Genomic DNA, 26,329 nt, shown 5'->3' with positions numbered 1-26,329 from the left:
CGGGAGTTGCGTTCAATTGGCACAAATTTAACATCTCAATCGGAGAGTTCCTTCCGGGCGTTCTCCAGCCTGCTGTTATGACCGGAAGAAGTTTTCCGCTCGGATTCCAACCCTCTTCTGAACAGTGCCCGCGTACAGGCGTGCCAGGCAAGGTGAGTCTTCTTCCATCATAATAGTTGCGGTTTAGAGGCCGTCGTTAAGTTGACAGCAACAATTTCCCCATCATCATTTTCCATCTTTTTTTTTTTTTGACAGGGAAATGGAACAACCTTTGGAAGGTCACGTTCCACCTGTTTCTCACCACAACCTTATATATAGTTGCTCGATATTCAAGTCCACCGAGTCATGAAATAAATAACAACGCGCTAATAAAACTTCTGAAACTATCAAACCGACGACCGGTAAATCGTTTCAGTTTCTTCAAGACGAAGTTGGAATTTGCGTGACTTTACAACCCATGAGTAAATTGAACCACGCCTTGAATAGCTGACAAAAATTATAAGAGGCACAAGTAAGTTTCATAAAATAATTAAAATTTCTCAAAATATACAGGGGTTTCTGAAAAAAAGCTACAATAATGGAATACATATACACATATGCCGTATACAGGTGTGTGTGTGTATATATATGTATATATATATATATATATATATATATATATATATATATATATATATATATATATATATATATATATACTCGTATATATATATTTATAACTTCATCATAATACCTATAAGGTTTACACCCCTAGTAAACATAAAAAACGGTTAATAACATTTTACCATGATAACGCCACTGGCGACGCGAACAAGTCACTGACGAAAATACCACTGAAAAGACTAAAAATAATAAAAGTAAATATTAACTAAAAATAACAAAGGTTGCATTAGTTTGCATTTCGCAGCTTCCAAAAAAATATTAAATTGATAATCGTATTTGCATTAGTTTGCATTTGTATCCTCCAAAAATAAAAAAAAACTAAGTTGGTAATCGTATTAACATTATATATCATTGCACTGGCGCACACATTTAAACATTTTAGAAAGAAAATATGATAAATAACTATTACATAAAGTCATCTCAAACTGCTTATTAGTCGATAATTTCATATTCTCAATCTAACATGTAACCGTTTATGTCCTTCAAGATAAAAGTGAAACGCTAAAATAGCTTATTTCCGAAAGTGATAAAATAGTGAGAAAGTAATACATAAGTGTATACGATATGTAAAAATCAAGAGTTGAAAGTATAACCTAAACCTAAACTAATGAATGGAATGCAAAAAGAATGTGGAATGAATATAAGTAAGCTGGTGTCATATAATTACAATATTCACTAATGCCCACAATAGGTTCTTCTATCTTTTGATATTTGTAACCAGCCACTGGTTCCTGCTATGTATGAAGATGTGTCATCAAGCTGAACAACAAAAACATTAAATCGATGACGAGGTGGAGTTTGAACGAGACTTTAGATGCTGGTGATGATGCATTCCCGTTGCAATGATACTTTGAAATGCCTTCACAAAAGTGACAGAAAAAAAGGAGACTTAATTGCAAAAACCTGAAATGTGGAATAGGTATGTAAATTATACACCATTTAAAACGAGTAAAATATGCGCTTATGTTTTCTGTACATCGTATAATAAAGGCCACTGAAAATAGATCTATCTTTCGGTGGTCTCGGTATGAGCCGCTGCCCGTGAAACTTTAATCACGGCCCGGTGGTGGCCTGGCCTATATCGTTGCCTGATGCACGATTATGGCTAACTTTAACCTTAAATAAGATAAAAACTACAGAGGCTAGATGGCTGCAATTTGGTATGTTTGATGATTGGAGCGTGGATGATCAACATACCAACTTGCAGCCCGCTAGCCTCAGTAGTTCTTAAGACCTGAGGGCGAAAAAAAAAAAGAGTGCGGACGGACAGACAAAGCCGGCACAATAGTTTTCTTTTCAAAACACTAAAAGTTGCCATGCTCTACATACGATCATCATTCTCGTTAACAACCTTCGGAATATCACTGTTTAAACTATGAATGCGATTAAAACGAAACGAAAACAAAATGAAATAAGAAAGATAAACGTCCTACCACAACAGGTTTCCGGGAAACGGTACACTTTCAGAAAGTGGGTTGGACGTTCGGATAAGCGTTCGACGCGCGGCAAAATATATGAAAATAACAAAACAATTAGCATTCAAATACATCCCTGGAAAATCCGCTTTTGACGCACTTCCTCTCCGCTGACAAAAGGACAAATAATAATGGACTCGTTCTGCCGCATAACAGAACCAGAATGCTAAAACGAAATTACTGTACATGTACATTGTGTTCGTTTGCTGACGTCATCTTTTCATAGCTCGGGTGCATAACTTCCCTTCAAACCCTTGGACGTGGTATGGCTTGGTCGGAATGCTTTGCTAAATCGGCGTAATGAGGATACTATTGTGCTCCTAATCGTTTCCATGATACCGTTTTCAAATATATTAAGGCCGTTAGGAACATGTCACGTCATCTTTTTCATTCGGCAAAATATGAAATCTCTTCCATAACCAAGGTAGAAGAATTGTGTTCTCATCCATTTTATAGTTTATCTAACAAATTCCAAACATGTGCTACTTAACCAACCAGAAGTATAAATCGTTTTAATCAAGATCACGTAAAATCAAAAGATCAAGTACTATAGTACTATTAGCTCATACGTTGGCTCAAGGAGAAAGCTAGGTTCCAATGCTCAAATACGAATTATTCGTAATGTAACTCTTAAAACAAAACACATTTCACATCCAACCACCAACGCCCCATAAGCTTCTCACCTATTTCACGAAGCAAATCTTACAAGGACCTTAAAAGGACGTTTCTGATAAAAATCAGACAGAAAATAACGTTCCGTAAATAGCTTCTCCGTCCGCGGAGAACTAAGAAAAGACATTTTGGAATTTACGCTGAGCAACAAGTCTCCTCAGTGTATAGAAATTCCACAACCATGACTCTCTGGTAATTCCTCGGGGATTTTCTAAGGCCGCAGGGCTTAGGCCTAACCCAAATCCAAATATCAGTAGCTCATCTTGAACGCAAGAGATAACTATATACTGACTTCTACAGTAGTAAACACAAAATGAAAGTTTTTGGCGACGTTGTGGCGGAGAATTTGGTAGGCCTAGAGGAATATCCTGTTGTAGGCCTACCTGCCTGATGTAGTCGCTTCTTTCTCCTTAACAGGCAACCACACCTAAAAATGTAAAACCTTATAGGTCGAAGTTGCTCTTTATTGTCACTGCCGATACTATTTTCAACTCCCAACTGCAATTTTACGCTTACGAGTTCTGCAATTCATTCTGCATATAAGTTTGCATAACAGGAAGGATATATATACATACATATATATATATACATATATATATATATTAACTTTATCACATACACAATTGTTCTGTGCATTAGTAGAATTACTAAAAGGACCTCATTCAAACTGGATGGTATCTATATAAATACTCCATTAGACACCATCCAGTTATATATATATATATATGTGTGTATATAATATATATATATATAATATATATATATATATATATATATATATATACATATATATATATATATATATATATATATATATATATATATATATATATATATATATATACTCACACACACACATATATGTGTGTGTGTGTGTGTGCGTTTAAATAAGCAGTTTAAAAAATCTAGATATACGGTACGTAATGAAAATACATGTAATACAAGAGCACAATTATACTGTGTAAGTATATTAAGTGATTATACACAGAGAAATTACGCTTGGATACGAATTTGATTATAAATGTTGCAAAACAGGAAGTGGCCACTTTTAATCATAACAGCAAAGAGAAATAAAAAGAGAATGTTCGATCAATTATTTATTTTGTTTTGCATGCAACCAGCCCCTGTCCTTCAAAAACACTGTCATGGCAGATTGTGGTTTTAGGACGTTGGTGGTGGTGGTGGTGGTGGTGAAGGAGGAGGAGGAGGAGGAGGAGGAGGAGGAGGAGGAAACGGGTACCGAGCTGGTCAAGGTTAAGGACACTGAAGGAAGGTAGGCATCTTTATGAGGTTGGAACAAAATGGAGTTGAGGGAAGGAGGAGGAGGAGGAGGAGGAGAAAAAAAGGAGGAAGAGAGAGGGAGGAGAGGTTTGGAATGGTTGGATAATAAGAGGAAGTTACAGAAATAATGGGACAAAAGACTCAAGAGACGGTGGGGTTACGGCGTGGAGGAGGCGTAGCTGAGGAAAGGAAAGGTGCGGACGTAGGAGCCCTTGGGGTAAAAAGCCCAAACGAGAGGCATGAAGACTATGAAATGGTCAACATAGGACCGGACCCGACATGGCCAGGTATGATATCCTCGCCATGTGAAAATAGTTCTAAAGAGCTCTAACCAACTATCCCTTGAGAATCACGACAGCGACAGCAAGAGGTGAAAAGAATGTTTCACGAGAGAGAGAGAGAGAGAGAGAGAGAGAGAGAGAGAGAGAGAGAGAGAGTCATCACAACTCGCATCTTGACACACCAAGCGACTGCTCTGCCCCGGGTATCACCAGGACCTTGGAGTTGCATGTTGTTGTTTTGTCTGATGCCTCTGAAAGGGGAGTCTGGAGAAGGGAGAGTTTCCTTCCTCCCCCCCCCTCTCTCTCTCTCTCTCTCTTTTGAAGAAGTCTGGGAGAAGAGGTTTCCTTTCTCTCTCTCTCTCTCTCTCTCTCTCTCTCTCTCTCTCTCTCTCTCAGAAGAAGAAGAAGAAGATGATGATGATTTAGAACATCGTTTTTTGACATAAACACCCAAAAGTGCATTGGTTAAACTTCACGGCAGATGTCACTAAATCGTCAAGTCATGTGGGGTAATTAGAAAAGAATAATTCAGGCAGTGACGCAATCGGCCTGTGGAAACCTTTACAGAGCTGAAAAGAATTGCGACGGAGATCGAAATCTTCCCTCCATGAAAGTCACGCTATTTCTTCAAGCTATGTTACTTCAAGCATGCTTTGTTGGTTTTGGCTTTGGGTTGCTTTTGTTTTAGAGTGAGCCGGCCTTATGCCAGCAGACACTCTTACTCTTCAGAGCATCCCGCACTGTTCAGCAATAGCGGTGTCAGAACTGGATTACGCACAACTTTCAATGTTTGGCAGAACAATGACAGAAAGCGAATAAAAACTGGAATGCCAAAACGCATTTTGTAAAGGGGATATACAAGAGTAATAAAAAAGCAGACGATACGTCTGTAACCCTTGACCTACTAATTCAATAACCAACCGTCCCTTACCTTTCTCAGGTCTATAATCAAGCAAGCAAAAATTTCCTCTACGCAAGCACACGGATATCTTTAATCACTGTTCTCTAAGGGATCACAAATCAAGATTTGTATGACGCAAACACGCACACACAAAATTAAAAACTAGAAAGGGCAAGCGAAGGACACGGTGGCCTTACATAACAAAATGCGACTCAGTTTAGCCGAGTGGTGTTTCCCAAAAAGTTCGTCAGTTGTCGTCACCGTTGGTTAGTCCGAGTCCTGAGATCCACACCAGCATGTTATATATCTTTAAATTTTCCCACATTTATGGCTTAAGCAAATGGACGTGCTGGTATTAGACAGCTTTACTGGAAAGGAGTGGAATACTGAATTTAGGCTAAAGGCCATGCCTTGGGACCTGTGAGGTCAATCTGCGCTGAAACGGAAATTGTGAATAGAAAGATTTAAAAGGTGTAACAGGAGGAAAACCTCGCAGTTGCACTATGAAACAATTGTTCGGAGAGGGTGGATAGTATGATGGAGGAGAGAGAATTGGAATGGAGGTACAGTAAAAGGAATGAAAAGGGTTGCAACTAGGGGCCGCAGGGACGCTGCAAAAAAACCTTAAGTAATGCCTACAGCGCACTGCGCGAGGTGCACAGACGGCACTATCCCCCTACGGAGTTAGGCAGCTTTGATGTAAACAAACCAACCAGCCATCGTAAGGAAACTGCTGCCGTAAATAACTAGCGCAGTTGTGACGTAAACACAGAAACGTGTAAATATGCAGAATGTGCCCGTCTTCGTATCGTGGCGTTTTGGAGCGTCCTCGCCGGAGTCTCACGTGCGCTGGTTCGAATATTCACACGGAAGGAGATACTTTTTAGTTAGTTGCCCATTAGTATTCAGGCTTGTAGCGATAGGTCACAAAATCATGTCAGTCTATCAAACACTAAGCCATAACTTATACATTAATACTGAAGTCACACCCTCTTGGGAATAACTCGCATCCCATGTTAACTTGCCGTTTTATGTTGGATCACATTCTGGCTGGGGACTTAAATTGAGTGAATCCTTTACATGTGACAATTCTGTGCTTTTAAATATCAAGCCCAAATAACCTTCTTGTTCTTCTTGTATGCTTAATCCTCAGTCGGCGTCGCTGTTTTTAATTTGCCTCCTTCAGCTGTTTCTATCTTGAACGGCTCGTTTCCTAATAGGTTTTACTGGCGGATGCCCTTCCTGGATCCAACCCTCCCTGAATCCAACCCTCCCTATTTCTACGGGCCTGGAACCGGCATCGAATTGGGCTTATTTAACACCCCCTCCTACCCATCCAGTGGCTATTTGGGTTTACTCATAAGAAGCCAGATAACGATGGATGGATGTGGTGAGGAGAGATATGGGTGAGGTGGGACTTGGGGAGGAAGATTCAAGGGATAGAAGTAGATGGAGAAAGCTGACTCGAGCGGCCGACCCTGCTACACAGGGACTAAAAGGGCAGAAAGATGACAAGAAGCCAAAAAACCTGTAAATATAAATTTCACCATATCTCGGGAATAACTTTAAAACGAAGTGAATTATTCAGAAGTTAACCTACCCTGGTCAAGATGAGAACATACGCTTTTTGGGGTTGGAACACAGGTGCCACACTTGTGTAATCAGCATCATATAGATCTGTTTTCCCACTTCGATAAACTTACTTCTCAACCAACCCTTAAATCTATTTACTTTTAAAATACTGAAATCTCTACCCTCTCCTGTGTTCCTCTGTTTAAGAAACGTCCAAAAACCACTACCTCCCTGGAATCGTCTGAACATGATTTGGGCAGTCAGGGGTATCGCGGTCGCTTACCCACGAAAAAGAAAAATGTAGATAATTAAAACCAACGCTCTTTTCGGGCACGATAAGACGACGATCGAGACGGGACAAGGGCTGGTTAAAGCAGAGACCATCTCGTATTCCTACCACGACACGATCAGAACCATGGCATAACATTATTAACAAAATTGGAAAACGCCTTTCTTGAATACAAATGAGAATTCCTTTCTCTCTTTCTTTTATCCAGTTCCGTTTGGACGCAGCTTCCTCAATATTCAGGTGACGATTTTGTTCTTCAGATTTCTGTCAAAAAAGTCGTTACATTTAACATACAAGTGACTGTTTCTTTAATCGAGAGACAGAAGGGGGCGGGGGCAAAGAGTATATCTGCAGGAACAATAGGTACTAAAATTATGTCACGATTTAAATATAATCAACTAGATAAGGAGAGAGAGAGAGAGAGAGAGAGAGAGAGAGAGAGAGAGAGAGAGAGAGAGAGAGAAATGGGAGGGGCAATGAGTCTATCTGAAAGAACATTACTTACTTAAAATTGGGCTACAATTTTAAAATAATCAACCAGGTACGTCAAGAGAGAGAGAGAAGAGAGAGAGAGAGAGAGAGAGAGAGAGAGAGAGAGAGAGAGAGAGAGCGTCACTAAAATTCAGATAATTCCAAGGTGAGCCAGTCTTGGGTCCGTAATCCCATGACCATATAAATATTTTTTGTACCGTTTTTTTTAAGCAGAAAAGAAAGGAATAAAAACGACAAAACGCAATCAAGCGTAATGAAAATCTAAATGACATCAGCGTAATTTTTTTTCTGTACTCTTAAATTATTTGAATTTGTAACTGACTTTCTCCTGGAACAACACCATATATCCAGTTATCCAAAAGTTAACTGTACATCAGACCTCAGTCTGATGAATATATAGAACCTGTTTTAGGGTGTTTCATTTTCCTAAACGTATATGTAAAAGGGAGAAACATTTCTTGTAATTTTAGTTTAATTTTTATATATAATCTAGCGGTGAAATTTTGTAAGCTGTATATAGGAAAACACAATAAACATAGTGTTGCAATTACATCTGAAATGAAAACTGTAAGCCTTCACGATCCCATTTCATACAATTTTATACTTTAAAACATCTTCTATATCTAAACAATGCATTAAATCATAGAAGCCTATGCATAAATGAAATTTAATAATATAACATGACACGAAAAAAGATAAAAGAATAATGGCTAGGTTTTTATGCATCACTGACAATGTGGACGGCAGATAAGGTCTCGACACAATACTGTACTACAGGGGAAAGTTGAGGGGAGGGACTGTTCAAACACACATACACACACACATAGAGGCAGAAATGTGACCAGGTCAGCTCAAAATATTTCACGAACCCCTGTCTGATCGTATCCTATTACAGCAAAGGTGCTGTGTTCAAGGGCCTATTCCTGACACTAAACTTTTAAGATATAAGAATTTAGCCTTCGTCAGTCTTATTTTTTAGGGTATATAGAACATATAACCATTCCTTACGTCAGTGACTTCACTTCTGTGACTTGATTTTGGTTACTTGGAGAAGCGTTCTCGGGGCCAATTTAATCTGAAATTCTTAAGTACTTAATTTGGCTAAGGATTTGTTTGAAGTCACTTCAAACAAGTAAAAAATACGCCGAAACTTCTTCGGCGCAATCGAGTTTTCTGTACAGCTTATAATCAAGGCCACCGAAAATGATCTGTCTTTCGGTGGTCTCCGTATAATGTATGAGCCGCGGCCCATGAAACTTTAACCACGGCCAGGTGGTTGCCTAAATTATATCGTTGCCAGAAGCACGATTATGGGTAACTTTAACCTTAATTAAAATAAAAACTATTGAGGCTATTTCTTGTCCGCTTCTGGATCAAGCAGGTCGCCACCAAATGTGTTTTAGCTATAAGTTATAAAAGATGTCCCTTGAATATTCTGAATTTGAAATGGGAACGTCCAACTATTGCCCATTAACTGCCAATGGGATCTTTTGTTTTAAATAAAGGAGAATATTCTCATCCGTTTCAGTTCCCCATCTGTTGCAGTTTGTGAGAAACACACATAATTATCCAAGTCATATCAACTTAAATTAAATCCAACTTTGCCCATAAACTGGAACATAAATTCTAACCTAATTCAATCCAATATTAGTTAATATACTGCACCTCATTCTTTCTATGAAGGTAAGAGGTGAAGGTTTTTATACTAATATATACACACACATACAGTATGTATATATATATATATATATATATATATATATATATATATATATATATACAGTATATATATGTATTTCTATATATATATATATGTATATATATATATATATATATATATATATATATAATATCATATATATATATATATATATAAAATTCATCATTGCATTGGTTTCACTTTGAATTCGATGCTTGAAAGTGGTCCTGGCACACAGTCAAGGTTAGCCGATCTCTTTTTATGTCCCGCATACTGGCTCCGATATTCCGGTCATACATATGTACGTCGTGTGACGCCAAAATGTTTAACCCATATTTTAACCATGCGGACGATCAGAGGTCGGCAAAGGAAATTCCTTCACCAAGTTAAAGGATGAAGAAAGGTAACCTAAACAGGGCAATAAATTATATGAGAAAAATGGGTCAAGAGAGATAGAGCAAGTAGGAATAATGAGCTAAAAATATATAAGGAGAAGTAAAGCAATGTTGGTAGTGATACGAAGTAAACTAACAGAGGATGAAATGAATTATTTTGCACGGTCTCAGTCGCATCTCTTTTTATTGGTAAGCACTATGCTGAAATAAATTAATAATAATAATAATAATAATAATAATAATAATAATAATAATAATAATAATAATAATAATAATAATAATAATAAAAATAATAATATTATTATTATTATTACTACATAACAATAATAAGAATACTGCATACCAGGTGATACCAAAATAAGAAAAAATACTAATCAGGTTTTATGACTATGTGGGTTAATAATTTACTTGACGAACAGCCGTGTACCGAAATGCTGTAAACAACTGAGACTCTCATATGCTACAAAGACATCAATTAACGCCAATGTAAATAACTTTAACACGAATAAATTCTGTAGTAAAAATTATTGCTTTCTTAAGAATTATTCAGTATTTTATATAAAGAATATGTAAAGAAGGACACTGCTTCCAGGACTCCTCAGTTTACTGTTCACTTGCATGAATATGCCGCACTGATCGCAAAGTTTTGTTTTCCTGCTTCAGAAATGGAAAGTTTTGCTTGCAAAATTTCTCATTTGTTGACTTTTTTGGGTGATTCAAAACGCAATTTTCAAAAGCATTTCAACTGTATTTTGAAAATAATTTTTCGGCTGTTTCTTAGGAATGAAAACGTTTTCGACGTTCACAAACCAACCTGTTTAAATTTCAAAATGCAACGAAGTAGTTGTAGCAATTTACGCTGTTTTCCTGTTCGTTGTTTAATACCAATTCCCACTTGCACATGAGCATACATATACATAAAGTGTTAAAAGAGAGAGAGAGAGAGAGAGAGAGAGAGAGAGAGCCAACAAACACCGAAGCAGGATACAATTTCTTGGAATCATGCCTGGTGGTTGCACTGCAATATTGGAAAGTGTTTGTTTTTTCTTCCCTGTTTTCTTCTCTTTCAAGAATGCATCGTCAGCTGACGTAAGTACGGAATGGTCTCGACTACCAATTCGGCAGTGGAATCTCCGGTCTTGCAACATTCACTGCTCATAGCAGTGAAGTGCTATATATTCCCCGAACCTGTCACCATATTGTTATCGTACTTGACTTGTAAGGCTGTACAAGCAATTCGGATGGGATCGAAGCGAATGTATTCAATGCAAAGAAAGAGAAGGATGTGGAATAAGCAGAGAGGCAAAGGTGATAGGAAAACGAAGACAAACACACTGAAGCAAAGGAGCAAGAATGTGCGACGGAGGAGGTTAGCCTAGCTCGACCTCCCCGCAGGCTACATCAGAGTTGGCTGAAGAACCAGGAATCGTTCTGCCGCAGGCAGTAACCCCTCACCCCCCCGACCCAACCCAATGAGCTCTCACCTTCAGTCCCTCCATCCCTCCTGAACCAAGAATACCATTCGCCGATATTTCCAGTTGAATTTTGCAACGTACTGTAAATTTTATTGGGAGCCATTAAATAATGAGAGAAAAACCGGACCAAATTTGAAAAACAAATGCACGAAGCTTTACCGATTGTGACGTCAATTCTAGCAGAGATTGCTAGCACGTCTGGGCTTACGCAACGGACTATTTTCTTCATAAAAATAAAACATTCAGCGTTCCTCGCGAAAAATTCGGCGCCTGTCATAAAACCGTACTGATCTCCATTAAATATTAGGTCAATGAACACCTGCAAAAAATTGACAGTTGTCTCCCGTCATCGTTAGAAACGACATTCTGTACTGTTAACCTTTGGTTGGCGCCAGGGAGACGATCTCTATCTCTGTCTAACAGTGAGCTATCACTTTCCTCTTTCCAAGAAGAACCCTCTTACTTAATGAATGTCCTCCACACCTTTCGCCGACAATAAGTGAACGTTCCAAGTCTATTTTTTTTTTTTTATAATCAGTATTTATTCCATAAAATATAAGACCCCGTTTTAGCAAATGTTCCTTCCATGAAATATTCGCTATTGTTTCAGATCTTTACATACGTAACACTTTAAATATTAATTTAAACTTTTATCATTTAATCATTTTCCCTCGACAACAAACACACACTAATTAGATTCGAGATATAAATCTAATTAAGAAATCAATGCCTTGCTTTCTAGCGAATTTGCTAAAAAAAAAAATAATGAAAACAAAGAAAAAAGATAAAAAAAAAACAGAATGAGGGCACCACAGCATAAATACATTAGAAAATGGACGTCCAAACATATATCTTTTTTACACCGACCTTCAAACCGTATCATTTTTGACACTATATTAATATACATACCTGATGCAATGTATTGTACACATATGGGCTAATCAGTAACTTGAGACATCGAAGATTTAGGTTTCATGAATGCGTAAGAATCTGCATAAAAATCATGCCCAAATAATATAATTCAGCCTCCTTGGCAAAACGAAAGTAAGTTAACCTGATTTAAATGGATGTGAAGGTCATCTAATCAGTACCTGATAATTTTCAAAATTTGATTTATTATGAATGTCTCAGGAAGCAATCTCTCTCTCTCTCTCTCTCTCTCTCTCTCTCTCTCTCTCTCTCTCTCTCTCTCTCAGAAAGAAGTAAGAAGTGAAAAATCAAACTGCTTATGTACAAACATCTCTCCTTCTCTTTGAGAAAGAATAAAAACATCAAAATAAAAGATGCACAATCACTTGCATTCAACAGAGACACATAAAAGGAACTGCTGCACAGAGAGAGAGAGAGAGAGAGAGAGAGAGAGAGAGAGAGAGAGAGGTCTCTTGACATCCGCTCGCCAAATCTAGTTCTCTGAAAAATCTCAACCTGCAACTGTTCTCATGACGAAGCTATTTCTTGCTTGCCGGTATTGGGGGGAAAAATAACTAGGGGGATTTTCTTAAGGTTCGTTCCCTTAAATCCTGACAAACTTCAATCGAAAAGGGGATTTTTATATCAAATCAAATCGCCTAAGTCCGCCAATCCCCTCCATAAAGATGACTTGTATATTTGTTTATCACAATGTGTACTAATCTCATACAGCAAAAGCAATAAAACGATGATTGTTTTGCAATCTCATACCAGAGTGATAAATCTCCCAATGTACCATGAAAAGAGATTTCAATTTCCTATTTCGTGCTTTCTAAATCCCTACTGCCTCCGCCCAATATCCCATGAACCTCAGCTTTTCGTGTTATTTTACCAATGACGCGTAAGAAGGAAGTGCTCTTTCCTATTCATCAAACAATGAATATTTGTCGAATCATTATTTCGGCAGTATTAAAAATATCCTGGACGTTACTGACCTTCAAAATAAGGGTTTTAAAAAATTCTTGATCATTATACCGCAAGAATTTCTTGATTTTACATCTGACTTTATACCATTCATGAACAAATGAAGGATTTTTTTTTTCTTAAGATTCATGAAACACGATTCTGGGAAAACAAAAGGAAGGTGGGAGGGAAGGATATTTAGGCTGTTGAAAAAATTAAAATTGTGTCTTAATATATGGTTTTTTCTTCTTAGAGACGTGACCATGCAAAGAGCATCAGTATGAATATTCTGTCCACCTTAAAAAAAAAAAAGATTTAACGCAACAGATATTTTTCTGGATTCTTCAATTCTTTTGTCTGTGTGGTTAGCAGCCATCAAAGACAGGGAAACCAGCCTATGATATTATATATATATATATATATATATATATATATATATATATATATATATATATATATATATATATATACATACTATGTATATGAACAATAATCTATATATATATGTATATATATATATTATATATATAATGTCCTCTTAACTATATATATATATATATATATATATATATATATATATATATATATATATATATATATATATATATATATATATATATATATATATATATATATATATATATATATATATATAGTTCAGCGCAATATTCATTACAACATAAGTTTTATGTGGCTGCACAAAAGGCACATTTATCTACCAATGGTTAAAAAAAAAGACATAAAATGCACTTGCATCCAGAAAAACACCACCAGTGAAATAACACAGCGTTGGGCCGTTTCCACAACACGCAGAGACCAGGTCAAAAGCTGATCCAGCAGCTTTGGTAATGACTCGTCATTCGGCGAATGACGTCAGTATGATCCACTTCCAGGCCTTTACCTTGCTTCCACAAGAGGCCAGGTAATATTTTTGCTGATCTCTTTCAGACAATACTGAAAGTCAGAGATCACTTTTAGGCGAAATTGAAATACTGTCTTTGAGGATGCCAGAGATTTTTTGGTATTCAAAGATAGCGGTTTGAATATTCTGACGTATTGCCAACATCGTAACAATTGTATAATCAAAAGTATATTTAATTACAGGTCGTTTAAAAGGAATTCTTTCAATATTTCGAAAGCATACTTCAGATACCTTGGAGACAGATTGGAATGACCTCATCAGTATCTAATGAGGTAATTCCAATCTGTCTCCAAGATAAATTTACAATAGTTACTTTCAGCCAAACTAAAACCTCTCTTTAAAAAATGAAAGGTACTCTATGAATGCAACTAAATAACTTCTTCAAAATATCTTATGACTTCATCTCAAACGCTACTGAAAGTATTTATTTGAAACATAATAGCCTTCCGTGCAGATACTTCACAAAATAGTGTTAAAATATATCTAACAGCGTCAACTGTGCCTTCGTTGGCGGTTGTCTGTGATTCATTACAACCGTCAGAATTCGATCGTATCTTTACAACCTAAGATTATTTAAGATTAGGGGAACCACCCGCAAGACCCCTAAAAAAATATGGCCCCAGGAGACGTCTGCAATGAGTCATTCAAGGGTGCAGGTACCATTTACTGATGCCCTTAGTCTATAAAGTAATCGCACTTAACAATATACAATGAATCGTCTAAGAGTACGAGAATTAATTACAAACTAACCGCCCCAAAACAACAACAAGTGGTTTTGGGTTACCAGTGGGTAGAAGAAACTGTCGGACACGAAACAAACAACAAAGAAGGTAACATACAAAGAAAGTAAAAGAAAAAAACAGAATACACCTCATTCTTTAAGTCTAAGTTATAAAAAAAACGTTGGGGCGTAAAAAAATCCACACGAACTCAGAAGAGTTATTTTCTTTTTATTTAGTACAATTTCCATAATGACTTATGTTCAAAAGTGTCCTTCGGCTCCAAAATAAAACGTGTTGAAAGTGGTGATAATTAAAATTAATAATAATGAAATGAATATCGAATGACACGAAACTCAGATGAACGAAAATCCTGAAGCAAAAATCACTTCAAGAGTCCTTGAGGCTGAGAGGAGAGAGAGAGAGAGAGAGAGAGAGAGAGAGAGAGAGAGAGAGAGAGAGAGAGAGAGAGGTCATAAATCTCTTGACCACCACAGGCCGAATTAGCGACTCGGTGGCGACAACTGGCATACTACTTCCATAAATACAGAAAGGTTAAAAGAAAAAAAAATGTTCAGAAGTAGCTGACACTAGATACTAAGTGAAGTCCCCTGGCCCTCAGGCACGGGGTTTCACTTTGGCTACTCAAAGGCAATTGATATTACTTTCCTCACCATTATCTAAAACACTGCTCATACGACGAAATATCAGCTGGGGTACCCACACTTCTATTTTTAATTGCAATAATAACTACTGCTGTTATTACTATTTTCAATTACAACAATAATAACTACATCTGCTAATACTACTCCTCCCTTCTCTACAGAATCGAAGTCCCTGATAATTTAATAGCGCCTTTGTCTGCACAAGTGAACTATACAATTCAGCCTGTTCCACGATGAAAGCAACTCGAAATCTGAAAATAACGAAGCAACACTGAATACCTATCGAGATTTCAGGTCGCTCTCTTCGCCTACAAAGTTGAAAAAGCAGAGGGAAAAACGTTCGTCTTTGTGATGGATCTGCAACTGGAAAACATTCTTATAATTTCCTCCTTTGAAATCTTGTGGAGTTTTTGTATATGGGCTGTGCACACGCTTCATTCTCTCTGGAAGAGTTTTATTTAAAAAAATACGTTATCTTCATAATTATCTTTATTGCTTTGAAATATTATTATATATACATACATACACATATACATACATATATATATATATATATATATATATATATATATATATATATATATATATATATATATATATATATATATATATATATATATATATATATATCTGATAATAAAAAGTAACACCATAATCATATCAAGACACAACAGAGTAAGGTGTGATGATGATGATGATGGTTATCAGCATTATACAAAGTGTTTTGTGGTCATCAATGACATTACCTTTAATGATAGTACTTAAACCTCATGGCTTTTAAGCGAATGCTGATCTATTCTTAACAAATCATGTTTTTTTCTGTAGCCTTCATGATATATTGTGGAGAATCGTAATATAAACTGTGACCTCAGTAACGAAAGATGCCAAGTACCAGGGTCACTAATTTCCCTGGTAGAGGCTCAGTATATTCTTCCGGGAATCAGGTCTAAATTCATTCCGACCTAACCCCGAGACCGATCTCGGGATTCTCGCACACATCACTTTTAAACAAACATCGACTTTGAGCATAAAATGCTTCACTATGAACTTTCTTAATTTAAAACATCTCAAAACGTATGTAGCAAGTGTATCTTGACATTTATGGTTTCTAACGATTTAATGTAAACAAGTAAAAAATGCGCCGAAGTTTCTTCGGCGCAACCGAGTTCTCTGTATAGCCGCTACAGCGTACAATCAAGGCTACCGTTGGTCTCGGCATGATGCTGTATGAGCCGCGGCCCATGAAGCTTTAACCACGGTCCGGTGGTGGCATATCCTATATAACTGCCAGACGCACGATTATGGCTAACTTTAACATTATATAAAGTAAAAACTACTGAGGCTAGGGGGCTGCAATTTGGTATGTTTGATGATTGGAGGGTGGATGATCAACATAGCAATTTGCAATCCTCTAGACTCTGTAGTTTTTAAGATCTGAGGATGGACAGAAAAAGTGCAGACAGAAAAAAGTGCGGACAGTGTAAAGTGCGGACGGACAGACAAAGCCGGCACAATAGTTTTCTTTTGCAGGAAACTAAAAACAGAATATGCCCAATATATATATATACATGTACATATATATATATATATATATATATATATATATATATATATATATATATATATATATATATATATATATGTGTGTGTGTGTGTGTGTGTGTGTGTGTATACTGAGAGAGAGAGAGAGACTGAGAGAGAGAGAGAGAGAGAGAGAGAGAGAGTAAACAATCCTCATCTATCCTTGAAAGTTCTGGGACAAACTTCAGAGTTTCCTACTGCCATAACAATTCCCAAAAGAATTCCGAGGCCACAAATCGCCCCACGACGGAAAGGTCGCCGTCGTCAGGTGACAAAAAGGTAAACAAGGCCTGAGGCTGCTTCCAATTGTTCGGTGAATTAAAAAAATTACATTAAAAACAAACAAAAGGAGATACATCCAGGTTTTATGTACGAGAACAATACGAAAGCTCGAGGGAAATGATTTACAACATCGAAAACTTCAAAGAAGAGAAAATACATATACAGTGCCTACGTTTGTATACATGTTATACCAACCAGATAATACATGGAAATGAAGACGACGCATATCTTAGACACTACTGACTTTTATAATACTGATCGACTTTCAATATACACCTTACGTAACGATAGAAATTAGTTTTACAGGCATTTGAAAATACACGTACAATGTATGTTTACCATGTATCAAAACAACAAAACAAATCCATATGAAAAATTAAGGTAACATAAAACTTAATATATATATATATATATATATATATATATATATATATATATATATATATATATATATATATATATATATAAACGCCGCTCTCAATAAAACAACAACGACTTACAATGTGCCACACAAATACAGTGACGCAAATAAATGCATTCGAATTCTGTAACAAGGAACTTACAAAGATTCATTATGTAAAACGCTGAGTTGGATCTGCAAAGACATCTTGCCGACTGGCCGCAAGTATATAAACAGACATAAAAGAATTGTATGACGCAATGTGGAATGAACAAAAGATTCGTCTTTAAACACCGAACTCCATGACCTCCGGCATAATAAAAATGCTGAAGAAAAAGATAAAAAAAATAATTAAATTTAACTTCGAAATGTCTGATTACTTAGATAAGTAAACACTGAAGTTTTGATTAAGAATATCACTAAATACCCTATCATTTGATAATTAAAACATAAATCAACTATCAAAAATAAAACGAATACCTCTACGATTTATAAACACAGGCTTGCTCATATAAGGAAAAAGTATTTATATATAAACCAAGGAAGACTGCAAAATACATTTTCCGCTTTCTTACACCACAGAACAAAGAAATAAGATTTCCTTTTTAAGTGTTTTGAAAACACTCAATTAAGAGGAATTAACACTGCTACTTTTACTCCGCTGAGTCACTGGTGGCTTCTGCGTTATTGAGACTTGTTTAGTTCCTACGTATTTCAGGGATACAAGCACATACGTGGTCGCTTGCTCATCTTTACTCCAAGCTTCTCCCTTCTTAGCTGAAGAGCAGATGGCAGACACAGAACTCTGGTCGTAATTCTGCATGTTTATACTGAATCAATCTCTCGTCCCTCCTCTCAAGTGTAAATTTGCAGGACTCACTCCCTCTCTCATGCACAAATATGCATGATTAGCAAACACAACCCAATACCCCACCCGGTGCGCCCTTCTTTCTTTCTTTCTTTCTTTGCGAGGTTCACTTTTAGACTTTGTTCCTGTTGCTTTCAACTAATATCTTGAACATGAAAGTCAAAGCTTTAAGACTCCCTCTAACTATATATACATTCGATTCTCAAGTTCTCGAAATGTCTTTTTAATTATGAGGCCCTAGGATCAAGCTAACTGCAAACTGTCTGAATTGTTGAAAGTCTCTCTTGATGCTCCAGTGATAAAAGTAATGATTAGTGCCACCCATTTCATCCGCCAAGTCATAATAAATTTGAGTACATGAACAGTAATTATAAAAATATTTACTGATATACATCCTTAACTTCGTATTCTAAAAATCAGACTAATCGCTGAAAAATCCAAACCTGGTTTAACTGAGCATTAGGTGGTCTGTTTTGAGTTCACCGGGAAAACACTTCGCTACCAGTAATAACAAGCATGTAGACTGCCATTTCAGCACCAATCAATCAGGAGTTTGTCACTTATCGCTCTAAACGCCATCGTAAGCATCATCGTTACCAACATCGAATCAGCATCGAGAAAACTGACAAAGGAACGTCACCACACTGCAGCCCCGAACCCTCCCTACCACACCCTCAGGCATGCACTCACAACTAAGCCCAATGTTTACCTGGCTCGGTGCCAAAGGCAATGATTAGTTGGTCAGTTTAGATAGCAAACGTGTTTGCGAACTTAACGCTCCCTTCTAAGATAGCCATGGAATGTGTTAATATCAACAAGGATCTCAGGATGCTGAACAGCGTTTGTATTTCCCATAATTCAAAGTAACACTTTGACCGTGGCCGATGGTTACGATGCGAGCCGCTAGCAAAGAGAATCTGGATTTGAATATCAGGTTGAGGACTTAAATAAGAGGTGGTGAAGGCATGGCACAAGTAACGTCATACCAAAATATTAGCGGAGAATTGCACTGGAAAATTACACCTACAGCACATGAAAAACGTTAAGTACTGAAAGTGTAGTACTGAAATGTATATATATATATATATATATATATATATATATATATATATAATATATATATATATATATATATAATATATATATATATATATATATATATATATATATATATATATATATATATATATATAATATTTATATATATATATATATATATATATATATATATATATATATATATATATATTATATATATATATATATATATATATATATATATATATATATATATATATATATATATATATATATATACATACACATATATATATATATTATATATATATAATATATAATCATATATATCTTATTATATATATATATAATATAAGTATATATTCCAATCATAAGAAATCCCCTTTAAAAACACTGACTTACAAAGCAAGCGGACACAAATAAATAGCAAAAGAATACATAAATACCAAATAATGAAATATCAATAAATATAAAACTGCCTAAACGGCAAGGAAGGGCAGAAAAAACACTGAATCGTGGAAATGGCTTTAAAATAGCACTAAATGTTCTCCTAAACGTATGAGTACCAACCTTGATAACATATACTGCCAACTTGACCGTTCTGCAGTTTGACAATGGTGCAGAATACAATGTAATATATTCCAATCCACAACTGAAGGTGGGAGAAAATTAGCATCTTAATAGGCTATAGCTCTCCCATATATATGGTCAAGGTGACTAGGGTCACTGGGAACAAAAAGTCTTCAATGATGAAAGGAAGGCATAAGTGAATACTGAATTCAAAACTAAGGTCATGCAATCACCTTGGTGAGTCTCTTACAATGCCGTTCTGAACTCCACGGAAATCAAATATGGCATAAATGCTTTACCTGACGCATTTTATTTTCCTACTTAGAGAATGTACGAAGGAAACTCGGTAAACATTCTTTTTTTAAGAAGGGGACCAATGCCAAGGGTATCTTATTGCGTTTCAAGCGAAAGGTCAGAACTTTAAAATATCATAGTCTTTGCTACAACTGAAAACCATTTTATTTTTGCATTCAATAAAGAAAACGGGATTTACTAGAAATTGTTTTCTATCTTACATATATTGTTCTACATTATTTACAAAACACACAGCGTATAAACAGTTTTAAATTCCAAAATAAATTGAAAAAATTTTCTACAACTCGAGCATACCTTGAAATAATAGTAATAATAAATGGAAAATCCAACAACATTTATCATAGTCTGGGTCGAATTCACCTCTCTTATAGCCAATTTCGTTAGAGAAAACGTAAAATTCGTGTTCATCTGGTAAACTATTACAATTAATGTTGTACACGCCGTGCAATATGAAAACGAAAAATAATTTTTTCGGCTTGCAATATCTTTTCGAGTCACATACATGATTTAGATTTTATTAATATCTTTTGAAGCTATTACAAATAGGGAGAAAATATACGCTTCTAGTTTAAAGTTGCCGGAAAACTTAGTTCATCCTAACCTAACCTCCCCTTAATCTGACCTGACCGGGATTGGGGCCTTCCCCTTCCCGTGTTATAAAAATGTTATATATTTAATTACATGTCACTAACATGGCCGTTTAAATATATTTAATTACATTCCACTAACATGGTCATTTAACTATATTTAACTACATGTCACTAACATGGCCATTTAACTAACAAACAGACGCTGAGAAGTTATCTCAATAAAAGGCGACTGGGGTATTGCCAACATCATCTTTAGCGACATTTTCATTAACCAGTGGTTGACCTTGAATAATATTTGACATGACGTCCGAACTCCTCAATATTTTAATATAACCACCACTAGAGAGGCGATAATTCAACAAGCTAGCTGGAGAAATCCTGAACAACCTTCCCTTCTTCGAATTATTATTATTATTATTAAAAAATTAGTTTAAAACTGAGGCTAGGTAGAGTTAAAGAAGTTGGACAATGATGTCAGAAGAGACTGAACAAATTATGAAAATTAAAGAGCAAAATACAAAGCAGCTGGGTCCGAAGGGATGATTCAAAGAACTTCTAGTATTATCTAAACTAGGCCATGCAGGGCGGTAAGTGATACTCCTTCCGATGAGTTAGCCTTGGAAATATTGTCCTAGCATAATTATTAATAATTGTGATATTATACCAATGAATGTTTTAGTGATGACTCCTGCAGTCTGTGTGTGTGTGTGTGTGTGTGTGTGAGAGAGAGAGAGAGAGAGAGAGAGAGAGAGAGAGAGAGAGAGAGAGAGATTGTTATCATTCAATACTGTAGTGTTAAAACAATGAATTGTCAATATGTAATCATTTCATCAAACTTTACTAAACCAGTTTTTATTATTATAACTTCCATAACCTAAAAAATTTCATTAGCATTATACAGGGAAATTTTCTTCCAATGATTTCTTCTACTGAAATTTCATGAAAGGGCTAAAACACTTGGATGATTTATAATAGTAACCCCGCTCCTGTCACTTTGTCCTCCGTTCTCTCTAAATTGCAAATATTTGAAGAAAACGGAAGAGGACGCCTACCGGTATGGGTAACTACAAAATTATCCTTGCGGCATGTAAGAGATGGAAATTGCACTATCATTTACTTACGACACTCTTATATTTAAACTTGAATATCTATTCACATACAAAATATAAATCGTACTGAAAGTTATAAAGTATATGTTCTGCCTGATAAGGCTTATATCAGAATAAAGAAAAAGACAATTCAACCTTTAACTGTTATTCACGGTGAACGAAAGTCATCCCACATTGAAAACGAATGCTACAAAGACCCAATTTATTCAGAAATTAACAATAATAGATTTTCTAATTTTATAAAAACATAATTAAACTCTCAATATGTAGCTGCTATACTTCTTAATATGTAAGGACTATTTACGACAAAAAGATGGAACCACTCAAGAGACTGAATGATAAACCTTGGAATCAGTAAAAAAAAATATATATGTAATAATAATAACACTATCAAACAGACATACCGAACTAAAACGAATGGAAATATAACCATATCAAAGTCATACTCTAAGCTACTCTCACTTTGAGAGAGAGAGAGAGAGAGAGAGAGAGAGAGAGAGAGAGAGAGAGAGAGAGAGAGAGAGAGAGAGAGAGAGAGCGCTCTTTCAGGCAACATAATGTCAACAAAAGAAACCGCTTTGAAGCCAAAGGAACAGTATATTACGCCGAATCGCCTTGGTCATTCCGAGAGGCAATTTCCTCATTGGCATGAATGCGCACAATGATCTCGTTTAGGCAGAAGTTACAAAAAGGATGTATCCTGGGAAACCACTGCTGCATTCATCAAATCTGATAAGTCTTAACAAGGCATATCATCATCGGAATTATATAACACAAGCGTGGAGTTAATAAAGGTGGATTGGCAGTCACGTTTGTGTACCAGTTCACTCCGGCTTTCAAGTTTCAATATGAAAAAATATATCGGCCATAACAATGGCGATTGTTGCATGTCACCTTGATCCTATTAATCCTTGACTGCGGAATGTAACTAAACGCTTTAGTAATATCTTATTAATGATGACGTTTGATACAGATTTATGTAAATTGAAAGCCCAAAAAATACAGCAACATAATTAGTAAGAATCGGAAAACTAACAACAACTTGCCAGTTGTAAATGATAATATAGCTCACAACAATTCAAGGTCTTACGATTCAGTTTCCCCTGCGGCACCTGCCGCAAGGAAGCGACGAAACGTGATGTGATACCAGAGACAATCCATTGTTAATATAAAGCCCCGTTTCTCTCTCTTCCCTCTCTAGAGGGAACCACCCATGATTCCACCCTCTCGCACGCCTACTCTAGGCCGTCAATCCAAAACTCCCAAACGCTAGCAGGTGCCTTTGCAGCGCAATGACACTTCTGTTGAAGGGGAAATAAAGATCACAGACTCACTCTACAATGAGCTTTGATCTTGTACGCTTTTGTTCCCAAGTGATTATGTCGAAGGTGGCCTTGGTGGGAATCCTTCCCACAACCAAAGACTACTTTGATGTTACATCAGCACGGTCGCCAGTCGGCCATTTCTGAATGGGAATGGCCTAACACTTACACTCACGCATGGTGTCAGTTTCGGGGATTTCCATGCTTGTTGTTTCACCATGTTGCATATGGTCAAAATGAATCACCCATTTTCATGGTTATGAGTGTTCCTTCCTTTATCACAGTGGCTAAAGTATCATACTGGCCTCATCCATCGCTCTTTAGAATATCGCTTTTATTCTGAAGTTTCGGGTCTTCTCCCATGACTTCCTTCTCGACAGCAGGTAATATTAAATTTAATCTAAATACATAACTCTGCCAAGAAATTCTCTTGATCCACTATTTCTCCGTCGGTTCCTTCGTAGCATTTGCCTTTCTACAGGTACTACTTCGGCCGATGTTCCGTTAAGCTGAATATGTTCTCCCTCTTATGTGGCAACATTTTGATGCATATCATCTCCTGCGATCTCGTAAAATCCTCCAGATCAATATTTCTCACAAATTTCGTATAGGCCTATGTCTGAGAGGCATTCACTCCACACATTTAACGTGTGAATCAGAAGCCAAAGGATTCTTTACCTTAGCTAAGTGAATAAATATTCACTATCAAAGCTTTGAAATTATCACCCTGCTTTTGTTTCCTCAAGCCCGTACATCATCTTATCTTTTAATAGGTGGAAATGATATCTATGAAGCCTTAATCTCAATTTTTTTTTTACCCCATGCCTAGGCTAGAAAAGTACATTGAATGGCCAGCCCCATCGGCCTCTACATAAAAAATAACTGTCAATCAAAGGGAAACGGGAACGGTGGGAGTGGCAGGAGGATGCAGGCAAGTGGTCCTGTAGGGAGGGGGTGGAGAGGGTGGCAAGAATGCCAGTCAATATTCAGTGGCCGCCGGGTATGGCAGAGGTTATCGTCCTTGACTCTTCTTTTTTTTCTCTCTCTCTCTCTTTCTTACCAGAACCCTGATGCTAACACTGGCATTATGTTAAGCATAACACTCGCCCTGCCCACGTTCCTCGAATGCTAAGTTTAGTTACCGTTATGTTTATACTGTGTGATCGTTCTAGTTATATTTTGTAAGTCACTTTCCAGTCTTTTAATATTAACGCCTCGTTCGCTCCTGTAGAAATCACGTTACGGTTTCCAAAGTGATGTAACAGTTTGGTTTACCCTTTAAAGTGTATTTCAAGCAATTATTATCTATGATGATTTTCTGCTTAACAAAATGTACTTTTTTGAATGATTACAGCAACTATAAATGCTACTTAATTCATGTACCAGTAATACAAGATTTACGTTAATTTATAATCCGTTTTTTGTAATATCCAATTTTTAATTCCCCCTGGATATTTCGTCGACAAATTTCTGTATTTTTATGTATTCGTAACTAAAAAGCATCTAGGAGCTTTGGCTCGTATTTTAAAATACAAAGAATTTCTGGGGTATGTCACATTATTCTGTAATTATCGCACATACACACAGACATACATATATACATATATATATATATATGTATGTATGTATGTATGTATGTATGTATATTTTTTACGATTGGGTGATAGCCATACTGTGATTATCTTGTTTTGATTGTTATCAGCTTGATGTAAAGTTTGTATCTCTTCTCACTAACACTCATTCTGAGGAACCTATAGTAACCTCGTAGTTTTTTCTGCACAATTATTGTACTGTTCACATTAGCCACGTCCCTGTAGAATTCGACAGTATAAAACGTGATGTTTAGAATACCTATTTATTCATTTATTCCTGTATAAGAGACACAGATTACGCCCATCGCCACGCCAGCCTCTTTCACATTTGGCCCCGTTTAAGAGGAATGGTACGTAATGTCCCTTGGGTCAGCAGTTTCTCTCTCTGATGGTACTATCATTGCCGAACGTATCGTTATAATAGTAATTCTAAAACAAGCAATTCAACTTATATTTTCCTGGTAAATAACTTAGGTTTATTGCCACCTCTTCAGTCTTCAAAGTTAAATCCTGTTGACAGTCTACCTTTCAATAATCCCTCGTCAGGCCATTTTATAAAGCCGAGTTCAAGCATCAAAACATGTAGTTCCTGTAATATTTCCTTCATATCCCAATACACGGACTTAAATTAACAAAACAGTATTACTATGGCCATCGATTTTTCATAACTTACCTATTTATGATAAAATAAGACCCAATTTCCCATAATAATCACATTAAGTTTCTGTAGAACCTAATTTCACGATTTTGGTCTTTGAGTGGTGGTAGTGTATAACATAATGGACCAAAACATTTAAGACAATTTTTAAAATATAAACCATAAAATAAGCGAGAGAGAGAGAGAGAGAGAGAGAGAGAGAGAGAGAGAGAGAGAGAGAGAGAGAGAGAGAGAGAGAGAATAAATGTGTTATCTAACCAGAACTGGTTAGTTTGTTCTAATTGCCGCGGTTGACCCCTGGTATAAAACACGAACTGATAACCTTCATGAACAGAAAACCTGAAGAACTCTGAGGCAAATAAATAAAACTAGTACAAAAATAATTAAGTAAATAAATAAATACATAACACCCAGAACGTTCTGAAAATAAACATAAAACTGAAGCAAAGTAGAAATGAGAGTTAAGCCACTGACCAAAGAAACAGCTAGCTAAATAGATCACCGATTTACTTAAACGAACTATCGCTGAATCAGTCGAAAATAAATAAATAAATACACAGATAAATAAATAAATAAAACAACGATCCATAAGGCAACCGAAAGACTGAAGAGCACCAGGAGGAACAGCTTA

The 26,329-nt window shown here is 36.3% G+C and overlaps 1 protein-coding gene across 7 annotated transcripts in view; it reads right to left on the bottom strand.

Moving 5' to 3' along the window:
* LOC136834302 (uncharacterized) overlaps positions 1-26,329 on the bottom strand; it is a 226,449-nt gene that overhangs the window by 87,478 nt on the left and 112,642 nt on the right. The window lies entirely within an intron of this gene.

This window comes from Macrobrachium rosenbergii, chromosome 53, assembly GCF_040412425.1.
Source record: "Macrobrachium rosenbergii isolate ZJJX-2024 chromosome 53, ASM4041242v1, whole genome shotgun sequence".
Taxonomy (NCBI): Eukaryota; Metazoa; Arthropoda; class Malacostraca; order Decapoda; family Palaemonidae; genus Macrobrachium; species Macrobrachium rosenbergii.
The sequence above is the reverse complement of the archived record's forward strand: the minus strand, read 5'-3'. Positions and strand labels throughout refer to the sequence as shown.